Genomic DNA, 5,871 nt, shown 5'->3' with positions numbered 1-5,871 from the left:
GGGGATCCATACAACCACTTAGCAAGTTTTAAGCAAGTGCTAAGAGCAAAACGTATATTCGATTCCATACTCAATTTGAGGGGTTTGGAATGACATTAGAAGAAAAAGCATTGACATGGTTCCAAAACATTCGAGAGTTGAACACATTAGCTTAAGGATTTGTAGCTGCTTGTTTCAAAACGGGGATCAAACATAATACGGTAGCTCAAATCTACAGTTTTAAACAAAAACATGATGATTCTATTAGGGATTGTGCAACTCGAATGAAATGATACATTGCTAGATGCCCAGGGCTAGAGATACCTGCAAAAGAACGACTGGTATCTTTGTTTCTAGAGGGACTGCTAAACAAAGAACTTCATGTTATACTCTATAGTAAAAAGCATACAACCCTAGAAGAGTGTGTGTCAGATGCTATTGACTTAGGAGAATTGTGATATTTTTTAATGAAGAAGATGTCCCTAAGGATAACCAAAGCGAGAAAACAACATCCACTAAACCAACACAAGTGGGAACAATTGCTGTAGCACCACTTTCAGCCATGGAAGATATGCTCAAAAGGATGAACGACATGATGAACAACATGCAAAAAGCATGTATGAGGGGACCAGGACAAGGGATACTTCAACAGGGACAAACAATTAGGCCACAAAAATGGTGTGCAATTGAGGGTAAATGGATCAACCATGAGACCCGCGAGTGCTACTTCATACCAAAGTATGATGGGAATTTTCAGTGCATGACCATGAGGCCACAAGGACAACCCATGTACAAATATCACCCTAATATGGCCCAAGCTTAAAGACCACCAATTGGTATGGAAAGACCTCAACCTATGTTGGGACAACAACCTTCGTACCCAGGACATAATGTGGTGCCTTTAAAGTACATGCAGTTTGAAGGAGTCAAATATAAACAAGCATTAGTGCATGCTACACCCTATGCGGAGCCTAGTCCATCTACAGTAATGGTAGAAGGAAATTGGTATAATTCACATCCACCACCAATGGAAGAGACCGTGACTTATGCTCCACCAGAGCTCACACCAATGTATTATGTATCTAATCAAGGTGTCAGACCTCCCCAAACCCATGATTAATCCAAGAACAGAAAACTATCATAACTATGGTACAGATGATCTTTGGGAAAATGAATGTCCAGAGCTTGACAAAAACCTCAAGCCAATTGAAGCCTATTGCATACACTGTTGCAAAAAGGTATTGTTGGGAATTAAAGCCCAAGGTGGCCTCTTATACGGATATGGCCGGCCGCCCACCTAACTCGCTTACCACTAACTCTTTGTATATACTCACTTATACTTGTGTGAATAATAAGATTTGGGATATAACCCTTCAACGAATTCTCTGCGTACTATGTAAGCTCTCTGTCTGTGTATCTGTGTGTGTGTGTGTGTATGTGTGTGAGTCGATCTAAGCTTCGATCCACGACTTCAATTGGTATCAAAGCAAGGTTCATTGCATTTTTGCGTAATCGTCCGCACGCACACTTTTCAGGCAGATTCTTGATCCGGATCTTGGAAATTCACACTCGACGTTCCGGAAGTATTTTCAACAGGTGATCTGTACAGGTGACCTAGGGTTTTACCCCCCTTTAGAAGCTATTAATGCCCTCAGAATTTTGTTCTGAGCACTACATCAAAAGATAGGTTTCAGCCTCAAAGAAACCGTCTTGTGTAGATTGGCAAGTAGGAGGTGGTCGGCATCAATATCGGCATCAACATACATGAGTCATTAGTCTTCAAAGCATCATCTATAGACCAGGTACATATATATATCATCAGATATATATATTGCAATCTACATTGCTACTTCTTGTGCTTGCCAGGTTCCAGGGGAGGTGTGGCCATACGAGGTTTGACACCACTGGTATGTATTGCAGATTGATGTACTATGATTGTGGGTCTGCTAGTTGTGAGTCACGCCAGCAGACAGACTGCCGTAGTGGTCATAGGACAATGATTGGTCTATTGTAGGATGTATGCTACTTCTGAGCAGTTTGCTGAGCCATCTGAGAGGGTTGTGTGTGAGGTTTTTTGAAGCCAAGCACTAGGGGCTGGGTTACCCAATGTGAGGTGGATTAGGTTGCTGGAGTTTCCCTCTACACGCATCCTCTTCGACAAATTTTATCCCATAGGATGTATGACTTTGTGTAGACACTGGATTGCATCTTATGCGTCAGGCCGTTGAGGCATTGTTGAGGGTTCAGTCTTTAGACAGATACATGTTCTGTGATCGCCCAGACAGGAGACCAGTGTATGCTTACAAGATAGCGTATTACAGAGATTTTTAGATTTGTCACTGGTCAGCTATTTATGGTTGTTTTTGAGCACCCATATACATATATATATACACATCCGCCCACATACACATACGTACACATGTACGTATATACGCACTACAAATACAAAGAAAAGCGAAGGATTCCATGACTACGACGAAACAAAAAAGAAGGAGGACCCAAAGCATGCGCCGCCAACAACAAAAAGGAGAAATGCGCCGAAGTCATGCTCTGACCGACCTCGAAAAGAAGTACGCTCGACACCGACGCACCGGCAACACACCTTTTGCCGGAAACACGCAACCACGATGCCAACTCTAGTAATTTATAGGTTATTTTCATCATTTCTTCAGTTTTCACCCAAGCCATTGTAAAATTCCCATTTTTTTGTAAATATCCTCCCAAAACAAAGCAAGGGTCAACCACACCGGGCCCACCACTTGCTTTGTCTCCCCGATTAATATTACCCTAATCACATCGGGATTACCATAATCCAAGCAGCCAACACCTATAAATTGGCACTGAGAGGTCACTATCGGGGGGAGGGGGCAGTCCATGAGACGTCAGCACTTGGTAGAGTGTAGTGGGAAGAATTGACACTATCACCATCATGGGGAAGGGGCTTGTGTGTTGGGTTTTCTTTGGTAATTGCACCATGCGAATGGAACCACATCCATCTCTCGACTCCAATGGTCTATGCACACACGTATACATGCTCTTAGTAGCAAGCTTCACAATCATTGAGTCATCTTAGAGAACGCACCAAGTAGTTTGCACCATCTCCTCTCCCTACCTCTCTACCACCACGGCATGCCATTTGTAAATACTGCAGAAATAATTCTCCCTCACATCCCCGAGGGTTTTCATCATTTGCAAATCTCTCTCTCTCTCTCTCTCTCTCTCTCTCTCTCTCTCTCTCTCTCTCTCTCTCTCTCTCTCTCTCTCTCTCTCTCTCTCTCTCTCTCGGTGTGTAAGTTTGCGGTGTCCATATCATCGTGGTTTGCATCCTAGCCGCTCAAAGCTAGGTGGTGCCCCCTGTTCACTTTACCGTGACAGGCTCGAGGTGCGCCATTTGGCCCCCGGTGTTATAGAGGCCGTCGGGGTTCGGGGTTCGCTTTGTTCCCGTCATTTGGTGCCCCCACTGAGGATCGAATTCAAGACCCGTCAGTTTACAATGCTGAAAGTGACGCCCACTATCAATCATGGACGAATGACTGAAGGAATTTTCTAACTGGAGGACGGAAGAAGAGGAAACAAAGGAGGCACTCGCCGCCTTCATTGAAGTATTGTTGCAAGGCTGCAGTGTCGTCAGTATTCAAGAGGTAAATTTTCCGTCTCGTGTTGCTCGTTCTAACCATAAATTGAGAGCAGCAGGTGGGAGGTCGGTGAAGCGCCATCACTGTTGTCAACCAAGACACACTGTCAATGACTGCCAGCAACGAAGGCAGCGAAAGGGCTGAAATCATCTACATCGACATTCATCGTGAAGAATTCATCCACATCAAGGAAGGGAAGAAAAGGGTGAGGCCTCCTTTCCCTAAAGAAACTCCAGTCAAAGTTATAACTCCAAAGTGGCCTAAAGGGGTTGCTCGAGCCAAAGGTAAGGAGGAGTTAAGCCAGTCTGGAAACACATGACCCCAAAGGGAGAAGCATCTGGCCAAGAAAGTGCTTCAAGCTCAGAAAGCCGAGTTGTACCCAGCTTGCCAAAGAGGAAGTCATCCGAAGCTAAGTGGCGGAAGGTCGCCTACCGATTTGCACGACGCATGAGAGTGCTACCAATCTACTTCGACAATTCAGAAGAAGAAGTGGTAAGAATATTCCCATGTCCTAGGTAAGAGTGGTTTGGCTACTGCTCTCTCGGTTTTGGAAAGCGAGTGGAGGATCTTCCTCCTCTCCCTGTACAACTTATCCTGAAGAAGCTCTCTACCACGGGTGAAACCTAGCTGGTCGGGGATGAGTTGCAGCTGAATGGAGTAAAATTCATGCAAAACACCGACTACGGAAATTACCTGCAATTGCTTTTAGCCAAGAGGTTGGGAGTGGTTAGACGCGTCGCCATCACCCCGTACGTGCTGAGCAACAAAGGAAAGGTAGAGCCCATGAAAGGCGACGACCTCTTGTGGATGTGCCGACTCATGAACACTGGCACGGTAAGAGTATAAGTAAGTATTCCACCCTCTGTGCATGATGGAAAACAGGCCAACGGCATTCCCGTTCAGATTCCTGTAGCATATGCATGTGAATATCTATGTAGATAGGAAAGTCTTCTACCAACAGAAGATCGTACACCTATTCGTTGCGACGGTACTAGGAGAAATCCTCAATTCCCCGAGCCCTATCATTCTCCCCATATTAGATTACCATCATTCCTTTAATGTTTTTATCTTTATCCTGTTTTAACCTATCCACCCACTCTTGTAAAAAACCGCTATGAGCCGCTACTGTTAATGTTAATGTTTCTATCCACCCACTCCTGTAAAAAGCCGCTATGAGACGCTACTGTTAATGTTGATGTAAAAAAAAAAAGAGAAAAAGATGTTTGTAATTTCCTGAGTCACTACCATGGCAAGTGTTTCTTTCCCCACGTTCAGTGGAAAGAAGGGGGAGGATCTCACCACCGACTTTTTGGATGATTTCGACATTGCTTGTGTCGTCTCCAACAAAGATGACGACGCTTCAAGACTTAGAATTTTTCCTCTACTCATGAAAGCGGAGGCCAAGTCTTGGTATAATGCATTGCCCCAGGCCACCAAGAATGTATGAGATGTGTTAAGGGCTGCTTTTGTAAAGAGGTTTGGTGGAGGCACAACCTCGGAGACGCTATGGTAGCTACTACTGACAGAATTAAAGCAGGGAGGTCTGCTGGAGTATGCCACCTACGAGTCCAAATTTGTGGACTTATGGGAGAGATGGGTTGCCTCACTGGAGGAAGGTGAAGGAGCGCCTAATTTCCTAAAGAAGGACCGTTTCATTGCTGGTCTATGGTCGCCGCTTAAAGAGAAGGTGAAGGGAAGGTTTCCTACAACATATGAGTTGGCAGTCGAAGTAGACCTCCTTAAAGAAAAGAAGCTACGCATGCAAGCAAGAGTAAATGAGTCAGAAGAAATAAGCTCCGCCCGACCGACCCTAGTGACTGCAATAGCCAATCATAGAGTCCAACCGCCGTAGGAGGCATCAAAAGAGCAGCAAGACCTGCTGAGTCGCATCACCACCCAACTAGAGAGTTTATCCGTGCATCTAGTGCAGCAAAGGCATGCACCTGGCAGGAATCCAGAACAAGGAAGAGGACAACAAAGGCAGAACCAAGAGTACCACTGTTACAATGCGGGGAAGATGGCCATGGAATGTACTACTGCCCACACCCAAGGAGGCAGAATTTCAATAGAAGGGGGAGATAGAATCAGATCTCTCCACCAAGAGCAAGACCACCACCACCTAGGCAACCAGAACCGATCCCACCGGTCCAAATCCTTCGACCACATGTACAACAACAACCACCACCCCAACCTCTCATTCCGCCACTACCCGCACCACCTGCTGTGAACAAAGCGGTGAGTGTTATTAGCTTGGAGG

The sequence above is a fragment of the Adiantum capillus-veneris genome, chromosome 13 (assembly GCF_014529385.1).
Source record: "Adiantum capillus-veneris isolate H3 chromosome 13, ASM1452938v2, whole genome shotgun sequence".
Lineage (NCBI taxonomy): Eukaryota > Viridiplantae > Streptophyta > Polypodiopsida > Polypodiales > Pteridaceae > Adiantum > Adiantum capillus-veneris.
The sequence above is the reverse complement of the archived record's forward strand: the minus strand, read 5'-3'. Positions refer to the sequence as shown.